The sequence below is a fragment of the Tenrec ecaudatus genome, chromosome 6 (assembly GCF_050624435.1).
Source record: "Tenrec ecaudatus isolate mTenEca1 chromosome 6, mTenEca1.hap1, whole genome shotgun sequence".
NCBI classification, from domain to species: domain Eukaryota; kingdom Metazoa; phylum Chordata; class Mammalia; order Afrosoricida; family Tenrecidae; genus Tenrec; species Tenrec ecaudatus.
In genome coordinates this window covers 85,562,645-85,582,554 of record NC_134535.1, presented here as the reverse complement: position 1 = coordinate 85,582,554, position 19,910 = coordinate 85,562,645, and the positions used below count along the sequence as shown (strand labels likewise).

Below are 19,910 nucleotides of genomic sequence, written 5' to 3'. Positions count from 1 at the left end.
ATGTGTTAGACTAGGTTTGTGAGAGAGCCAAACCTGTGACTCTTCTGTTTGTATAAGAAAAAAACTTTATTTAAAAGAAAGAAATGTTCATCAAGAAAATGGCCCGGCCCATTTTCCGGTACAGCTCAAGTCAATAGGTCATCTACTCATTGGAGGTCCTTCCACCTCACACAGCTGCCAGTCAATGAGGCAGGAAGACAAAGAGGCAAACTGGGAGATACAAGGTTGTAGGTGCAAAATCATGCATATCCAAGGTCAGCAGGAACATGGTGGGGTGCCGACAGCTCCCAGAATTCCAGGCCACACGGGTCACTATCCCAGAAGCCAGACATATGAATCAATCAAGCAGGAAGAAGAGGGGCAAGCAAGAGAACAGTTCTCCACAGCATCTTTTCTTTCTGTCTTTCTTTTTTTTATTATTTGATTAAGGGCTTGTACAGCTCTTATCACAATACATTCATACATACATTGTGTCAAACACATGGGTAGATATATTGCCATCATCATTTTCAAAACTATCTTTCTTCTTGAGCCCTTGGTATCAGCTCATTCCCACCCCTCTTCCACACACTCCCTCCTTCAAAAACCCATGATAATTTATTAATTTTATTTTTTCATGTCTTACAACAACCACTATCTCCCTTCATCCACTTTTCTGTTGTTCATCCCCCTGGGAGGGGGTTATATGTCAATCTCTGTGATCAGTTTCCCCTTATTCCCCCCACCTTCCTCTTCCCCTCCTGCTGTCACTACTCTCATTATTGGGTCTCAAGGGGTTATCTGTCTTGGATTTCTTGTGTTTCCGGTTCTTACCTGTACTAGTATACGTGCTCTCATCTAGCCAGATTTGTAAAGTAGAGTTGGGTCATGATAGTGTGGGGGAGGAAGCACTAAAAAACTAGAGGAAAGTAGTATGTTTCCTCCATGCTACACTGCACCCTAACTGGCTCGTCTCTTCCTTGTGACCCTTCTTAAGAGAATGTCCAATTGTCTACAGATGGGCTTTGGGTCTCCACTCCACACTCCCCCTCATTCACCTCAATATAATTTTTGTTCTGGGTCTTTGATGCCTGATACCTGATTACATAGACACCTCATGATCACACAGGCTGGTGTGCTTCTTCCATGCGGGCTTTGTTGCTTCTGAGCTAGATGACCGCTTGTTTATCTTCAAGCCTTTAAGACCCCAGAGGCTATATCTTTTGATAGCTGGGCACCATCAGCTTTCTTCACCACATTTTATTATGCCCCAATTTGTCTTCAGCACCTCTTATAAATAGGTCACCCCTCCAAGGAGACATCAAGGCTGTGACTTGTAGCCCATGAGAGAGGGTTTACTGTCGAACCATGGAGAATCCTGGTCAGGCCAAGTTGACACAGGCCTTAATTATACACCAAATCATGGGGGCAAAGCCTTATGAGCGTTCCCGGTTCATGGATAAGAGCTCAGGAATAGGGGTAGACTGTGAAAACACAGACTATGACAATCAGATATTACCTGGATCCAGAGACTTCTCACAGAGGCGCAATGACTTGGAAGCATGGATAGCTATATCTAACTATCCTATATCTCCTCAGGGTCCCATCCCAACCTCAACTACTACTAAAGAGCCCGATCCCACATTGACATTGATTAATACTAATGTGGAGCATCTCTGTGTGCCAAGAAAGATAAGGAGAAAGTGCTAGGAGCAAAAAGAGACATGTTCAGAAACACAATAAAATCGCTGCCTTTGCGTTTCTCCTTTACCCACTGAGAGACATTGGAGGGGTGCAAGAAGGACAGGGATTTTTTTTTAATCCTTCCTATTTGGTAAGCTTTGTTGAGAACATGGATGAGGATGGGATTGTGATCTTGACAGATAACAGAAACCAGTCTTGAAAACTATTCTTTTTAAATTGTGGAGTCTTGTCTAAAATGTCTCTTTCCCTGAGATATACCCTAAATAGACAAGTATGTTTTATGATGATACAGCGTCTCAAGAAGCACAGGAATTTTTTTCATTTCTGGCCAAGATGAAATCCAAGGCAGAAGTCTGTTTGCCTATCTCTGGTTGGTCCTCTGCCCTGCGCCATAGTCAATGAAAAGTCCAAGTCAGAAATCATAACCAAGGGAGAGAAGAAAATAAATGTGCCTTGAGCAAGAGGAACTCTTATTTCCCTAGAAGTGTTTGTGAAATACCTGGGGGCCAACTGAAAAAAAATAGGCTAGAAAGTGTCTACTAAAGATGGTTACAAACATTCAGAGAAAGAGCACAGCTTCTCGGAGGTAGACCAAAGAACGATAACAAACAGTGGTCCCAGCAGTGATGGAAGTGTGTGAGAAGCTGTGAGTGCAACAGCTACAAGTGCCTGACACGTCTCCCTGTCTGCGTAGATTTGAACAGGATGCTCTGCATCTGAATCGAGTCAATGAAGGGGCATTTGCAGTGCATTTTCCTTAATTTTTCAAAAATGCATGAGGAAACTAAGTCCATTTTCTCAGGCACTGTGGTGAAAATCAGGGTTTATCAAAGAAGGAGTTATAATTTTGAAGGAGCTCTAAAGACCAAAGATTCAGGGGCATCGACTTCAAAAGTTGAAAATGATCAGATGAAATTATAATTTGTAGGTGAGTAGTAGCATCTTTATTTTAAATGAACATTGTTTTAGAGCCTGCTTTCTGAGCACTAGGTTTGCAGATGGCTACAGTTTACAGTGAGAGACCTAAATCCATTTCAGTCTCCACAAAGATTCAGTCTCCCTTGATAAGCAATATAAAAACCTTTGCCCTCACATGGTGTATTTGCTGCCACACCCCTCCCCAGACCAGGAGGGGCAGTCTCGCCCTGAGCAGCTGGCATGGGTATGCCCTTGATGGTCTGGGATACTACGGTCACATGGTTATGAGTCATACCCTGGCCACCTTGTCTGGCTGATCCTGAACCAATCCTGTAAATTGTTCTGATCTGCCAGAGTGTGTATATCCCAATCATGACTCCGTTTCCATTTCTGTAGTCCTACTTGCAACTATGCTAGATGGAACATGAGTTGATATACCATCAGAAAATAAATTAAAACAAAAGGAGGAAAAGGCATATGCAAATTATCCTTGAAGTTACTCAAAAATGTTAGATTAAATGTGAGCAGAGAATTTTTTTATCACAAGTACACAAGGAAATAAGCCATCATGAGTGCAAGCCAGTAGAAAGAGCTCCCTTCAGTTGAAGAAAGCCACTGCATCCAAGCCCTCAGTCACTTCCCGGGAGCGGTTCCCATCCAGTAACTGGCCGGTGCATGCTAGAGAGGCTCTGCAACGTGGCTTCAGTAAAAGACAACTCTTCAGGGCCATCCAGTGTGGAATCCACTGAAGCCTCTATTCTAGTTGTATCACAAAGCAGCTTCTTCCGGCCAATACTGATTTCTTCTGTTCTCCCCTGATATTGAGCACCAAACATTCCTCAGTAAATATCCTACATGCAAATGTTCATCTCGAATCCATTACCCTGAGAACCGAGCCTACAATAGTAGTGCCAGAAGTCCAGGGAAGATGGGTGAAGAATTCATAGCACTGGTGTGCAATAGCAATACGGTTAAACTGTTTACTGATGAGGCAGGGGGTCCCCATGAAAGGGAATGCTCCAAATGGTACAAAGTTACAGGTAGAGATAAGAATTATGGAATTAGATGTCTATTCTTGGAGACAATGGATGTTTTAGAAAAAGACAATGAAAGGGTGAGTGTGAATAATTATCTATTATAAGCTAAGGGTAACAGCATATGAAGAAATTCTTATCTCCTTCACCCAACTGACTGAATAACGATCCACAACTTAATGATCAGTGCATCTTGATTTGCATGTTTGATCAATTTCAGACTGAAGAAGTTCGTGGAGTGTTTCCATTTCTTCATTACTAGTAGTTGGTAAGTAAATTTGATTAATACTTGTAGTGCCTGTATCTTCTTATGTGCAGAGAGATATTGTCCAATCATAGACAGCATTGTACATCAAGATAGACCTTGAAATGCCCTCTTTTTTTGATATTTCCTTTTTGATGATAAATGGGATGCCATTCTTTTGGGGGGTTGTTTGTTTGTTTATATTGATCATACGACTCTAATCACAACCCATACATACATGTGTCAAGCACATTTGTACATTTGTTGCCATCAACATTCTCAAAACATTTTCTTTATACTTGAGCCCTTGGTATCAGCTCCCCATTTTCCTCTTCCTCCCCCCTCTCTCCCTCATGAACCCTTGATAATTTATAAATTATTATTATTTTTCCATGTCTTACATTGTCCAATGTCTCCCTTCACCCACTTTTCTGTTGTCCATCCCCAGGAAGGGGGTTATATGTAGGTCATTGTGATCAGTTCCCTCTTTCTCACCCATCTTCCTCTTACCCTCCTGGTATCACTAATCTCATTATTGGACCTGAGGGGTTTATCTGTCCTGGATTCCCTGTGTTTCCAGCATTTATCTGTACTAGTGTACATCCCCTGGTCTAGCCAGATTTGTAAGGTAGAATTGTGATCATGATAGTGGGGGGAAGGAAGCATTAAAGAACTAGAGGAAAGTTGTATGTTTCATCGATGCTATACTGCACCCTGACTGGCTTGTCTCCGCCCCCATGACCCTTTTGTAAGGGATGTCCAATTGCCTACAGATGGACTTTTGGTCTCCACACCACACTCACCCTCATTCACAATGTTATGACTTTTTTGTTCTTTAATGCCTGATACCTGATCCCATCAACACCTTGTGAACACACAGACTAGTATGCTTCTTCCATGTGAACTTTGTTGCTTCTTAGTTAGATGGCCGCTTGTTTACCTTCAAGCCTTTAAGACCGCAGATGTTATCTTTTGAGAGTTGGTCACCATCAGCTTTCTCCACCACATTTTCTTTTTTTTTTTTAACAATTTATTAGGGGCTCATACAATTCTTATCACAGTTCATACATATACATACATCAATTGTATAAAGCACATCTGTACATTCTTTGCCCTAATCCTTTTTTTTCTCCTCTTTTCTTTTTTTACGTTTTATTAGGGACTCATACAACTCTTATCACCATCCATACATATACATACATCAATTGTATAAAGCACATCCATACATTCCCTGCCCCAATCATTCTCAAGGCATTTGCTCTCCACTTAAGCCCCTTGCATCAGGTCCTCTTTTTTTTTTCCCTCCCTCCCCTTTTTACCCCCTCCCTCATGTGCCCTTGGTAATTTATACATCGTTATTTTGTCATATCTTGCCCTATCCGGAGTCTCCCTTCCCACCTTCTCTGCTGTCCCTCTCCCAGGGAAGAGGTCACATGTGGATCCTTGTAATCAGTTCCCCCTTTCCAACCCACTCACCCTCCACTCTCCCAGCATCGTCCCTCACACCCTTGGTCCTGAAGGTATCATCCACCCGGGATTCCCTGTACCTCCAGCCCTCATATGTACCAGCCACCACATTTTCTTATGCACACATTTGTCTTCAGCAATCATATTGGGGAGGTGAACACACAGTGATATTTTTTGTTCTTTGATGCCTGATACCTGATCCCTTTGTTACTTCATGATCACACAGGCTGGTGTGCTTCTTCCATGTGGGCTTTGTTGCTTCTGCACTAGATGGCCGCTTGTTTATCTTCAAGCCTTTAAGACCCCAGATGCTATATCTTTTGATAGTTGGGCACCATCAACTTTCTTCACCGCATTTGCTTATGCACCCACTTTGTCTTCAGCGATTGTGTCAGGAAGGTGAGCATCATGGAATGCCAGTTTAATAGAACAACGTGTTCTTGCATTGAGGGAGTACTTGAGTGGAGGCCCAATGGCTTCACTCTATCCTTGTCATTATTATTTGAGAGGGAAGCTCTTCCTCCATCATAGTTTGGGTGCTTTCCAATCTGAGAAGCTCGTTTTCTGGCACTACATCTGACGTGTTCCTCTTCTTTTTGTGAGGTTTTCAGTTTCTGACAATGTCCTACTGCTATTCATTAGGTGGATAATTCCTATGAACAGCCTATTCTTCTATGGATGGAAACAGAGAATCTTTTTGAGAGAGAAATGGGCATGATCTACCTGATAATAAATTCAAAACGCTGATATTTGAGTATTTTCAATGGCATGAGAGAAATATCAAGAAACCAGACAATGAAATGAAGAAATGCAAAGCCAAAACTTTAGAAATTTTCAGGAAAACACTACATGAACCAATTGACACCATAAATGAAAAACTAGAAATCATACAAGAACAGCAAATAGAAATCTAGAGGATTAATAGTAAGGTTTCAGAAATAGAAAGTGCATTGAAAGGGCAAGGGAATAAAATTGAATCAGGGAAGGTTCACATTAATGAGCTGAAAGACAAATCTCTTAATTCAAATGTACTAGAACCCACTGCCACTGATTCAATTCAGACCTACGGGACAGCATAAAATTCCTCCTTTGGGTTTCTGAAACCACACATATTTAAGGAGCAGGCAGTCTCATCTCTCTCCGGTAGAGTGGCTTTGGGTTCAAACTGCAGATCTTGGGGTTAGCAGTCCAATTTAGAGCCTACGATGCCAACCTGCCAGAACTTTTTTTAAAAGAACAAAAGAAATCATTAAAGCCTAAGAATCAAGTGGAACCACATTCAGGAGAAAAAAATTACATGTGATTGAAATTGCAGAATGAAAGGAGATGAAAGGAAGACACTGGCAAAATTACTGAAGAGTTTTTCAGGATAAGAAGAAACTGCAAAATGATCATCTAAAATGTAAAATCCCACCAAATTCTCAATAAAAGGTTAAAATAAAGAAGAAATGAATATTTGATTTCAAGAAACTAAGGAACCCCAAACAGGGTTGTCCCCAAAAGAAAATCACGAAGATCTATCATAATCAAAATTTCCAAAACCAAAGCAAAGAAAGAAGTCCACATGGAAGTAGCACACCAGCCTGTGTAATCCAAGGATTTTAAATAATAAAATCCAGATCTGAATGAGGGAAGTATATCAAAGCTCAAAACGTGAACATCTAGCTTGCAGAAGGCTATGTGTGACAATGGAAGCCCAAAATCCATTTACAGGGTCCCCACATGGATTAAGCCTCTGGTGAATCCCCTCTGACCATAATCAAAGCATGTGAATAGGCTGGTGTGGTAGTTACATAATCTGTTGTCAATTTGAGACTTAAGAGCGAAAGGGTGGAGTTTAGACTGTCGATCAGGTTGCAGCTTAATGACCTCATTTAGAGGTGCTAAAAAGAGATAAATAGCTCACTGGAGGTGAGACATAAACTCATTCCCTGCAAGACATTCCTGCGGACAAGACAGGTGGAGCTACGTTAGAGCCCTGGAGCTGAAGGAGCCACATGGAGACCCCTGCCAGCACTGAGATGCTTCCACTGCCACTGGATCCACAAGACTTTTCATCCACTGACCTGTGATCTTCCTACATTCAGCATCATTGCATGTGTTTCATGAGTCTGAAGAGGACTTTATAGATTGGTATCTGAACTATGGATTAATATCAGACTTATGGACTTGATCTGGACTGAGCTTGGATGTTTGCTTAATGTACAATTACTCTTTGATATAAAGTTCTCTCTTACACACATATGAGTATTTATTAATTTATTTCTCTAGTCAACCCAGACTAACACACCTAGCTATTAGACACAGCATATTATAAAGTCAAGTATAACTAACTTTTTAAGTACTATGACTTTTTATAACTGCTGACCCATTACCATTTAATTTTGTTATTGTTAATCTTGCTTGTCAACACACTTTTTTCCCTATATTTTAATGAATATTTATGAAGTCTTGAGCCTCAGAACAGAAACTGAAGAGAGGCACTTGGTATTTACAGCAAAAAAAAATAGTGCATTAGACAAGTTCCTGTTTCTCATTAGAGCAGAACTCCACCTGCCCCGATATCTTGGTTATTCCACAGTCCAAAAATCCCTATCTTCTCCTTTTTAAAAAAATCATTTTATTGGGGGCTCATACAACTCTTATCATAATCCACACATTTTTGTCATCATTTTCAAAACATTTTCTTTCTACTTGAGCCCTTGGTATCAGCTCATTTTCCCCCTCCCTCCCTCCCTCAGGAGCCCTTTGATGTATAAATTATTATTATTTTTTCATGTCTTACACTGACCGATGTTTCTCTTCACCTACTTTTCTGTTGTCCATCCCCCTGGGAGGGGAAAACCCCTATCTTCAATCATTGGGGATCTTCGATCACTGGGGATCAGAGTGGCTTAGGCGATAGCAGACACTCTGGGGCTGGACCAAATACAACTGTCCTCTTTTGACACCTTGCTGGGCTCTCTTTTTAGCTCACCGCAGCAGTACCATCGTTCCTTGCTGACCAACTGTCCATCTTGACCATCTTTTAATGTGTAACATAGTGACCTATATGCTCAAAAATGTTGACTGTGGCCTTCTGCCCGCAGAGCCGATTGGAAGGAGAATAACAAGTCCAGCTACCACACAGCCGCCCCCAGGCCTCGACGTCCAGTCTCATCTCCCACGCACCCGCTGGCCATCTTCCATTCCCGATCCCACTCTGGCTGACCTGGCTTCCCCTGCACACCCCTCCTGCAGGAGAAGAGGGGAAGATGTCCCTGCCAGGGCCTTAAAGCTGTGCTGAAGCTCCTGGCATCCACTGTGGACCAGACCATAAGCAATTCCGCATGGACACCTGGAAGCTGGGCAAGCTGCTCTGCCAGTTCCTGATGCCGCCTCTGGCTGCCACTCATCCTCCACTACAACATCATGGAATCCTACCTATCTCTATCACCAAGATGGTCTGTTAACTCTGGGGACCAACTCTGACATAGTTTGGGAATGTCTAGAAACTACTGAAAACAGCAATTCGCTTCCTGAGCAATTGAAGTGGCTGATCACCTGGATGTTGAGATGCTAGATCAACCACTACACACCGGTCAGCCCAGGCAGCCTTTCTCCATCTCACAACCGGACAGCAGAAGTTACCTCAGATGAGTCAGAAGATGAAGAGGTGGCAAGAGCTATAGAAGACTTGGATCACTGTGAGATGAAGGAGAAAAATCAGAGGATGAAGGAATTGAGAAAGAAACGTTGGCAATATTAGAAAAAAGTGGGGAAGATTCAAAGGGAAGACCATCTAAATGGGGCTGTGTCCAGGTCAGTGCAAACTTCAGAAAGACAACTGAAGAGTTCAGGGACACTTATAGATCACAGAATTATAAAACAGGGATTTGTTCGGTAGGACTCATAAGTGACAGGGTAATGACTGACATTTTCCATTGCAAAGGGTTGTTCTGATAGTCCTTTGCACAGTGATCTTCAGATCCTAAAGGAAAAAGACCTAGAATATATTTTACTTAACTTCTATATTTTTAATAATTTTTAATCATTTACTATCTCAATCCATCCATCCATGTGTCAAGCACATTTGTACATTTGTTACCATCATCATTCTCAAAACATTTGCTTTCTACTTGTAACAATAGCTTTCCATTTGATCCCCCATTTGTTTGAGTAGCATTCTCTCAGGAGGGTATGTTTTGGGTGGAGGCGCACAGCTGTATGGAACTTCTCACAAAGCAGGGCTGGAGCAGTGCCTACTCGATAGAGCCTGGCATCGTGCAGAGCAATGCCACCTTAGTCAAAGGCAAAGCCCGAGTGCAGTTTGGAATAAATACGAATCCGTATAATCTAGCCAGAGCCTAATAGTACAGATACATGAGAAAAATGGTTGGTACGCCCCTGTGAAGGAAGATGGCTAAATGTATCAACGGTCATGTGTGTGGACCAATGTTGCTTTAAAGAAACGCTTCCCAACATGCAGACACAAGCTCTGAGTGCCCCTTTCACAGCAGTACCGAAGACGTTAGCTAATAGATATTTCAGTGAATACCTGTCAACTGACCTCCAGTATAAGTCACAGCCTTTCCATTTTGCTCATTTTAGACTTCCTGGACAGCGCAGTGGGATGTCTACTGTGCTTTTTATAGACAAACCACAGACTGGCTGCTTCTTTTTTTTTTTTAACTTTTTTTTAATTAAAAAACATTTTATTAGGGGCTCATACAACTCTTATCACAATCCATACATATACATACATCAATTGTATAAAACACATCTGTACATTCTTTGCCCTAATCATTTTCTTTTTTTTATCTTTTTTTTTAATTTTAACAATTTATTAGGGGCTCATACAATTCTTATCACAGTTCATACATATACATACATCAATTGTATAAAGCACATCTGTACATTCTTTGCCCTAATCCTTTTCTTTCTTTCTTTTTTTTTCCCCCTTTTCTTTTTTTACATTTTATTAGGGACTCATACAACTCTTATCACCATCCATACATATACATACATCAGTTGTATAAAGCACATCCATACATTCCCTGCCCCAATCATTCTCAAAGCATTTGCTCTCCACTTAAGCCCCTTGTATCAGGTCCTCTTTTTTTTTCCCCTCCCTCCCCTTTCCCCCCTCCCTCATGTGCCCTTGGTAATTTATACATCGTTATTTTGTCATATCTTGCCCTATCCGGAGTCTCCCTTCCCCCCTTCTCTGCTGTCCCTCTCCCAGGGAAGAGGTCACATGTGGATCCTTGTAATCAGTTCCCCCCTTCCAACCCACTCACCCTCCACTCTCCCAGCATCGCCCCTCACGCCCTTGGTCCTGAAGGTATCATCCACCCTGGATTCCCTGTACCTCCAGCCCTCATATGTACCAGTGTACAGCCTCTGCCCTATCCAGTCCTGCAAGGTAGAATTCGGATCATGGTAGTTGGGGGGAGGAAGCATCCAGGATCTGGGGGAAAGCTGTGTTCTTCATCAGTACTACCTCACACCCTAATTAACCCATCTCCTCTCCTAAACCCCTCTATGAGGGGATCTCCATTGGCCGACACTTGGGCCTTGGGTCTCCACTCTGCACTTCCCCCTTCATTTAATATGGTATATATATATACATATACATATACACATATATACACACACTTATATCGTTGTTGTTTTTTTTTTTTTGCATGATGCCTTATACCTGGTCCCTTGACACCTCGTGATCGCACTGGCCGGTGTGCTTCTTCCATGTGGGCTTTTTTGCTTCTGAGCTAGATGGCCGCTTGTTCGCCTTCAAGCCTTTAAGACCCCAGACACTATCTCTTTTGATAGCCGGGCACCATCAGCTTTCTTCACCACATTTGCTTATGCACCCATTTGTCTTCAGCGATCCTATCATGGAAGTGTGCAGTCAATGATATGATTTTTTGTTCTTTGATGCCTGGTAACTGATCCCTTTGGGACCACTCGATCACACAGGACTGGCTGCTTCTATCATCTCTTTTTCTTGAAAAGCGAAACCTTCGAAGCAGGCAAGTCAGCATCAGGTTACTAAAGTTATGGCCCATTTGGGGTAATGTTCCTATACTAAGCCAATGGATTATGATCACTTGAAAAATATGTTTCATTTCAAGCCAATGAATGTTTAATTGTTGCTTTATATTGATTGGAAAATGTAAGGTCTTCTACATCATACTAGCTTTTGGAGTCTAAAACCATTATATGATATGGCCAGATGAAACCTACTCATTATTGTTAATTTTTACGGCCATGTGAAGATATTGATGTTTCCTGATGAAATAATTGGGTTGCTCATTTTCTGTCAAGCAAAGAAAGGCAGTGTCAATGAAGGACTGTAAGTCCAATGTCCACAGCGGCGTCAAAGTCTGTCTGGGTCACATCTGCTTCTTGCTGGTTCAGAATTTCTTATGAAAAGAGCCACAGTATAGAGCTTGAGATTATTTAAAATACGAAGTCATTTCACAGTTCCACTTTATTAAGGGGATGTTGAAATCACATATGAGTGAATAAACTTAAGTGATTTGTCCAAAGACAGGATCCTCGGGCAAAAACTGCACAGTTCAGTAAAAAAAAAAAAAAAAAAAAAAAGCCATTAGCCAATTTGGAAACTCTTAAAATTCGTTGCCATATTTACAACAGTGGCTTCTTCATTGAAAGACAAATAAGGCCACTGCATGTGTACAGTGTCCTTTCCATTTTACTGCCCTCTGAATCAGGTCTGCTTGGTTGGTAATAAACCTTTTTATACACCCAAGTTTGATTTAAAGGTCAATTCTACATGTTAAGCATGTAGAAGTAAAATCCAGAGGCACATTTTTTCCTCCTAATTCATTTTTTTATCATTTTATTAGGGGCTCATACACCTCTTATGACGATCCATACATACATCAATTGTGTAAAGCTCATTTGTACATTCATTGCCCTCATCATTCTTAAAATATTTGCTCTCCACTTAAGCCCCTGGCATCAGGTCCTCATTTTTCCCCTCCCTCCCTGTTTCCCTCTCCCTCATGAACCCTTGATAATTTATAACTTATTATTTTGTCATATTTTGCCCTGTCTGATACCTCCCTTTACCTACTTTTCTGTTGTCTGTTTCCCAGGGAGGAGGTCACATGTAGATCTTTGGAATTGGTGCCCCCTTTCCAATCCATTCACCCTCTACGTTCCCGGTATCGCCACTCACACCACTGATCCTGAAGGGATCATCCATCCTGGATTCCCTGTGTTTCTGGTTCCTATCTGTACCAGTGTACATCCTCTCGTCTAGCCAGACTTACAAGGTAGAATTTGGATCATGATAGTGCTGGAAGGGGGGTAAAAGGAAGCATTTAAGAACTAGAGGAAAGTTGTATTTTTCATCGTTGCTACATCCCACCCTGTCTGGCTCGTCTCCTCCCCAAGACCCCTCTACAAGGGGATCTCCCGTGGCCTACAAATGGGCTTTGGGTCTCCACACCGCACTCCCTGCCTCATTCACTATGGTAAGACATTTTTTTGTTCTGATGATGCCTGATACCTGATCTCTTCAACACCTCATGATTGCACAGGCTGATGTGCTTCTTCCATGTGGGCTCTGTTGCTTCTGAGCTAGACGGCCACTTGTTTACCTTCAAGCCTTTAAGACAACAGATGCTATATCTTTTGATAGCCGGGCACCATCAGCTCTCTTCACCACATTTGCTTATGCACCCATTTGCCTTCAGTGATCGTATCATAGAGGTGAGCACACAATGATATGATTTTTTGTTCTTTGATGTCTAATAACTGATCCTTTAGGCACCTTGTGATCATACAGGTTGGTGTGCTTCTTCCACGTGGGCTTTGTTGCTTCTGAGCTATATGGCCACTTGTTTACCTTTAAGCCTTTAAGACCCCAGATGCTATGTCTTTTGATAGCTGGGCAACATCAGCTATATTCACCATATTTGCTTATTCACCCGCTTTGTCTTCAGCGGTTGTGTCGGGAAGGTGAGCATCATAGAATGCCAATTTAATAGAAGAAAGTATTCTTGTATTGAGGGAGTACTTGAGTGAAGGCCCAATGTCCTTCTGCTACCTTAATACTACCTATAAATATATGCACATAGATCTATTTCCCAATCCTCATATATAAATATGTTTCCATCTATACATGTCTTTATCTAAACCTCTATAAATGCCCTTTGCCTCCCAGCTCTTTCCTCTATTTCTCTTGACTTTCCTCCTGTCCCACTATCATACTCCATCCCTACCAGGGGACATTACCCTTGATCATGCCCTACCAGGCCTCCCACACCCTCCTCACCACCAATTTGGATCACTTGTTGTTCCCTTGTCTCTGGGTTTGTTAGCACCACTTCCTTTCCCCCCACCTCCCCCTCTCCCATGTCCCCAGGAACTGTCGGTCCCATTGTTTTCTCCTCCAGATTGTTCATCCAGCCTATCTTATTTAGACAGACCTGCGGAGATAAAAAACATGCACACAAACAAGACAAAGCAAAACCAAGCAACAATATACAACAAAACAATGACAAAAAAACACAACAACAAAGAAAAGCTTGTAGTTAGTTCAAGGATCATTTGTTGGCCTTTACGAGTGTTTTCCAGTCCAGTCTGTTGGGGCACCACTCCCTGGCCCCAAAGTCCACCTTCAGCATTCCCTGGGGGCCTCGCCGCTCCATTTCCTTGCTGTTCTGTTGTTCCACCTTAGTGTTTTGCCTCGGTGTGGCAGGATCAGATCACGTGCAATTCCCACACTGTCTCCGGTGTTGTCCTCTGTAGAGCTATGGGTCAGTGAGGGGCGTCATGTCTCATAGTGGAGCCGGTCATGTGGTCCTCTCTATGGACTGGCTGCTCTAAATGGAAACATCGTCCTCAAGGTCTGGTGGGCCATGATGTTCTTCACTCTCTACTCCTCCCCACTCATCAGCATCCGTGTGCTCCAATCAGATATGTCCCTCTCCCAGAGCTGCAGATTCAATGCCGTCTTTTGAAATAAATTCTTCTGTGGGGAGGGGCAGGTGTCCACTTAGTAGTTGGGATTGGGACCAGCCCCCAAAGACCTCTCCACTGGTTCCCTACTCCACGCCGACACGTTGCATTCACATCTTAGAGCACTGGGTTGAAGTCTGGGCCCTCTTTCCCTGTGGAGATATAAACAATACCCTCCCCTTGGGTGGGTTAGTGCCCTGTGCCCCTGCTACCCATTTTTGTTTCCTTTCCCCACCTCCTTTTTAATTGTCTACCATGTGTATCCCTGTATTTGATCTGGTCCCTGTCATATTACCTGGTCCTCACCCCAGGAATGTTTGTATATAGTAGCCGTTTTCTTATGCACCTTTTGCATTTTTTTAAAAGCTTACCTCAGCAGAATCATGTTGTGCTTGTCCTTTTGTGCTTGACTTACTTCGCTTAGCATGAGTTCCTCCCGTTCTTCCCATGCAGCGATGTGCTTCATACGTCATCCCTGCTTTTTAAAGATGCATAGTACTCCATTGTATGTATATACCACAGTTTTTTAATCCAATCATCAGTTGATGGAAATTTGGGTTGCTTCCAACTCCTTGCAATTGTGAACTGTGCCGCAATGAACATTGGAGCACAGATGTCTGGCCTTGGATTGTTTCTTGCCTCTTTTGGGTATATGTCCAGTAGGGGGATTGATGGATCGTATGGTAACTCAATTTCCATCTGTTTTAAATATCACCAGATCGATTTCCATAGTGGCTGTACATATTCACAAGTCCACCAACAATAGATGAGAGTTCCTGTCTCCCCACAGCCCCTCCAACACTTGTTGCTTTCGGATTTTTTGAATTGGGTTGAAAGTGTTAGGTGGCACTTCATTGTTGTTTTAATTTGCATTTCTCTTGTGGCTAAAGATCAGAAATATTTTCTCAAATGTTTGTTGGTCATTCAGATTTCTGCCCCTGTGAAACCTCTGCTCAGGTCCTTTGCCCACCTCTCAAGTGGGCAATTAGTTTTTCTCTTTTGGGAAGCTAGCAGAGTATTGTAGATTCTAGTAATAAAGCCTTTGTCTGATGTGTCATTGCTAAAGATGTTTTCCCAGTCCGTGGACTCTCTTATTACTCTCTTGGTGAATTATTTCAATGTACACAGGTGTTTTATCTTCAGTATATCCTATTTGTCAATTTGTGCCTCGTCTGTGTTTGTGTCCTTCCCTATTTCTGACGGCCTATGTATTCCCTGACAGAGGCACATTTTTGCTGCACAAACTAATTACAAAATTTCAGAAGTGTTTCTTATGAATGTGCTTTAAGATTCGGCTTTTAACTCTGAGAATCACAGCAGAGAGACTTGGCACTTCTGCATTATTTGTCTCATTTCTTCTAATTCTATTTTGGGGAAGAGGACAGTAAAGGTTTTCTGACTTTCCTGTTCGCTTGGTTACATTTTTATAAAGTTCTGATAGCCGCTTGCTCAGGTCCACAGTGACAAGACTGAACTCTTTAAAGCATTAGGGTCCCATCGCTTCTCGGCCTTTTGGCTAAGATCAAGTCTAGAGCTTTACAGTTCCTTAAACCTAAGTTTGAATCTTGAATACATTATTGAATTGTTCAAAATCCTGATGGCTGGCAGATTAACAGCTGCATATTTGGCATGCTTTGGGAGGTTTTGTTTGTTTGTTTGTTTGGTTGGTTGGTTGGTTGGTTTGGGTTTGGGATTTTATTTTTCATTGCAGATCAATTTGACAATGTACAGTAAGTTTTGTAACTTGAATCATGTTTATAAATAAAGAACCATTTTTTTAATTTTTACTTTTTAATGAATGCGATAATGATTGTCTCCTTAGAATAAATGACCTCCTCCCTTAATAGAAAGTTGGAGGGGTTGGAGGGGTGACTGGGAAGATGGCGCCTATTTAAGACTCACCCGCCTGAAGTTCCTGCTGCCAGACCAGAAAATTGGGAGACCAGAGGGTGTACTCTGATACAGATAGGAACTGAAAACAGGGAATCCAGGACAGATGATCCCTTCAGGACCAGTGGTGAGAGTGGCAATACAATGAGGTTGGAGGGAGGGTGAGGGAGAAAGGGAGAACAGATTATAAGGATCTAATACAACCTCCTCCCTGGGGGACGGACAACAGAAAAGTGGATGAAGGGAGACATTGGACAGTGTAAGACATGACAAAATAATAATGATTTATAAATTATCAAGGGTTCATGAGGGAGGGGGACGTTGGGAGGGAGTGAGGAAATGAGGAGCTGATGCCAGGGGCTTAAGTGGAGAGCAAATGTTTTGAGAATGATGAGGGTAACAAATGTACAAATGTGCTTTACACAATTGATGTATGTATGAATTGTGCTAAGAGTTGTATGAGCCCCCATAAAATTATTTTTTAATAAAAATAAAGTTTAAAAACTTGTACAAGGCCACAAAAAAAATTTTTTAAGACGGTTGTAAGCAGAACAGGGGCATATTTCATGGTTTAACATGAATCAGGGTGGTATCTTCCCACCAGGATTGTTCAGTCTGTAGCTGGGCAAATCACCAGAGAAGCTGGATTACATGAAGAAGAGTGTGGTATCAGGATTGGAGGAAGGCTTATTAACAACCTACTGTTAATCTGCAGTATGCAGATGACACAACCTTGCTTGCCGAAAGTGAGGAGGACTTGAACCACTTGCTGATGAAGATCAAGGACTGCAGTCTTCAGTATGAATTAAGACTTGATGTAAGGAAGACCAAAGTCCTCACAATTGGACCAAAGGAGAAAAGGCTGAAGTTGTCAAGGACTTTTTCTTGCTTGAATCCACAAACAATGCTCATGGACACAGCAGTCAAGAGGTCAAAAGACATATTGCATTGAATAAATATGCTGCAGAAGACCTCTTTAAAATATTGAAAAGCTAGGATATTACTTTGAGGACTAAGGTATACCTGAGCCAAGCCATGATATTCCCAATTGCATCATATATATGTGAAAGTTGGATATTGGATAGGGAAGATAAAAGAATCTATGCACCCTACGGATGGACAGCAGAGAAGTGGATGAAGGAAGACATCGGATGGTGTAATATATGACAAAATAATAATAATTTCTAAATTATCCAGAGTTCATGGGGGAGCGGGAAGCGTGGAGGGAGGGGGGAAATGAAGAGCTGATACCAAGGGCTCAAGTAGAAAGAAAATGTTTTGAGAATGATGAGGGAAACAAACGTACAAACGTGCTTGACACAATGGATGGCTGGATGGATTGTGATAAGAGTTGGATGAGCCCCCAATAAAATGATTTTTTAATAAAATTTTAAAAGAATTGCTGACTTGAATTGTGGTGCTAGAGAAAGAATATTGAAAGTACCATGAACAAAAAGGACAAAGAAAGAAGTAAGCTCAGAGTACTCCTTCTTGGCAAGGATGGCAAGACTCTGTCTTACATTCTTTGGACATAATGTTGGGAGAGAGCAGTCCCTGGAGAAGGACTTCATGTTTGGTAAAGTGAAGGAGCAGTGTAAAAGAGGAAGGTCCTCAACAAGATGGATGGACACAGTGGCTGCGTCCATGGGCTCAGGCATAGGAACCCTGTGAGGATGGCACAGGGCCATGCAGTGTTTCCTTCTGTTCTGCAAATGGTTGTTGCTATGGGTCAGAGCTGAATTGAGGGCACCTAACAATATATAAAGATTGCATACAAAATATTGGAAGAAAATATATTTTAAAATAACAGAGGTATTTTAATTCATATATGGGTTGGCCTGTTTTTATTGTCATGACCCCAACTCAGTCTTGAAAGACAAATTTGCTTGGCTATCTAATTATCTTCAAAAGAATGGTTTCGTTATTCCAAAAAGCCAGCTTTATTTTCAGTAAGTTTCTCCAAAGACATTTTACTGGACTTAGCTAACAGCTTTATTGAAAATGTTAACTCAAGTAGTTACCTGCGAGCATATTTTGCAGATAATTTATCCTGCAGTGTTCACCAAGGCTTTTGTTTGATAAAATCTAGGATAAAATTTTGACATCGGTAAGAGCCAAGTTAGAGTATGTTTTGTGCAAGTCAGTATATCTGTGTCTATTTTGCAATACTTATAACCAGAAGGCATCAATCTAATTATATTTGTATAATTAATCCATCAGTTTGCTTACCTTTTCGCAACATCTTTTATTGACCTTTCTTTATAATTCAGAGGGGAAACTAGAACATTAGGTTTGAATTTGGTTCTACAGTTTACTAAACGTATAATGCTGTGATGGTAGACAATATTCCTGTCCTCTCTGTGCTGTCGTTGCCTGATATATATAAGTCAATAAGATAATAATAACTAACTCCTAGAATTCTTGCAAGATTTTTAGGAGAAAAGTGTTGTAAAACCCTTATCAAAGTACCAAGAAGATAGGAACTACTCAATAAAACAGCTCTTGCTATCTGCTTCTTCTTCATGATCCTTCATTCTTTCTTGATGCTTCCACCAGTGAGTGAGACTGAGGGGTACAGGAGGTTAGTCCTTCGAAGTAAGGTATTTTCCCAGACAGAATGCCTGCATCCGGGAAATCAGCCTCTGAACTTAAAAGGTCATATGGGCCTGTCAGCAAGACAAGGATAACTGAGAATAGTGTACATATAACTCTTCTAACCAACTGTTGTCTTCACTGCTATATACCTAGAGGAAGGTGTCTCTGAGTGGTGGAAATAATTTATGCACTATGTTGTTACCCAAACGGATAAAGATTCAAAACTCAAAGGCACCTGAGAAGGCAACCTGGAGATCTAGTTCTGAACATTCGGCCCTTAGAAATGCTGTGGAGCACAGCTCTCCTCTGTGGCCCCCATGAGTCAGAATCAACTTGACCACAACTGGTCAGTGGTGATAGATAGGCCTAGAGTTCAGAACCATGTTTGACAGGTCGTGAGCATTTTTAAAACATTTATTGGATTAATAAATCATGATATATTTTATATAAAAACATAATCTAATACATAGAAACAGTATATGTACTCTTTTTTTCTTTTCTTTTTTAACATTTTATTAGGGGCTCATACAACTCTTATCACAATCCACACATATACATACATCAATTGTATAAAGCACATCCGTACATTCTTTGCCCTAATCACTCTCAAAGCATTTGCTCTCCACTTAAGCCCTCTGCATCAGGTCCTCTTTTTTTTCCCCCTCCCTCCCCACTCCCCCCTCCCTCATGAGCCCTTGATAATCCACAGATTGTTATTTTGTCATATCTTGCCCTATCCGGAGTCTCCCTTCCCCCCCTTCTCTGCCGTCCATCTCCCAGGGAGGAGGTCACATGTGGATCCTTTTAATCAGTTCCCCCTTTCCAACCCACTCTCCCAGCATCGCCCCTCACACCCTTGGTCCTGAAGGTATCATCCACCCTGGATTCCCTGTGCTTCCAGCTCCCATATGCACCAGTGTACAATCTCTGCCCTATCCAGTCCTGCAAGGTAGAATTCGGATCGTGGTAGTTGTGGGGAGGAAGCATCCAGGATCTGGGGGAAAACTGTGTTCTTCATCAGTACTACATCCACACTGACTGACCCGTCTCCTCTCTTAAACCCCTCTGTGAGGGGATCTCCAGTGGTCGACACTTGGGCCTCGGGT

The 19,910-nt window shown here is 41.9% G+C and overlaps 1 pseudogene; it reads left to right on the top strand.

Moving 5' to 3' along the window:
- The first annotated feature begins 685 nt into the window (after positions 1-685).
- Positions 686-9,752, top strand: LOC142451053 (ubiquitin-conjugating enzyme E2 Q2-like; annotated as a pseudogene).
- Positions 9,753-19,910: the final 10,158 nt, after the last annotated feature.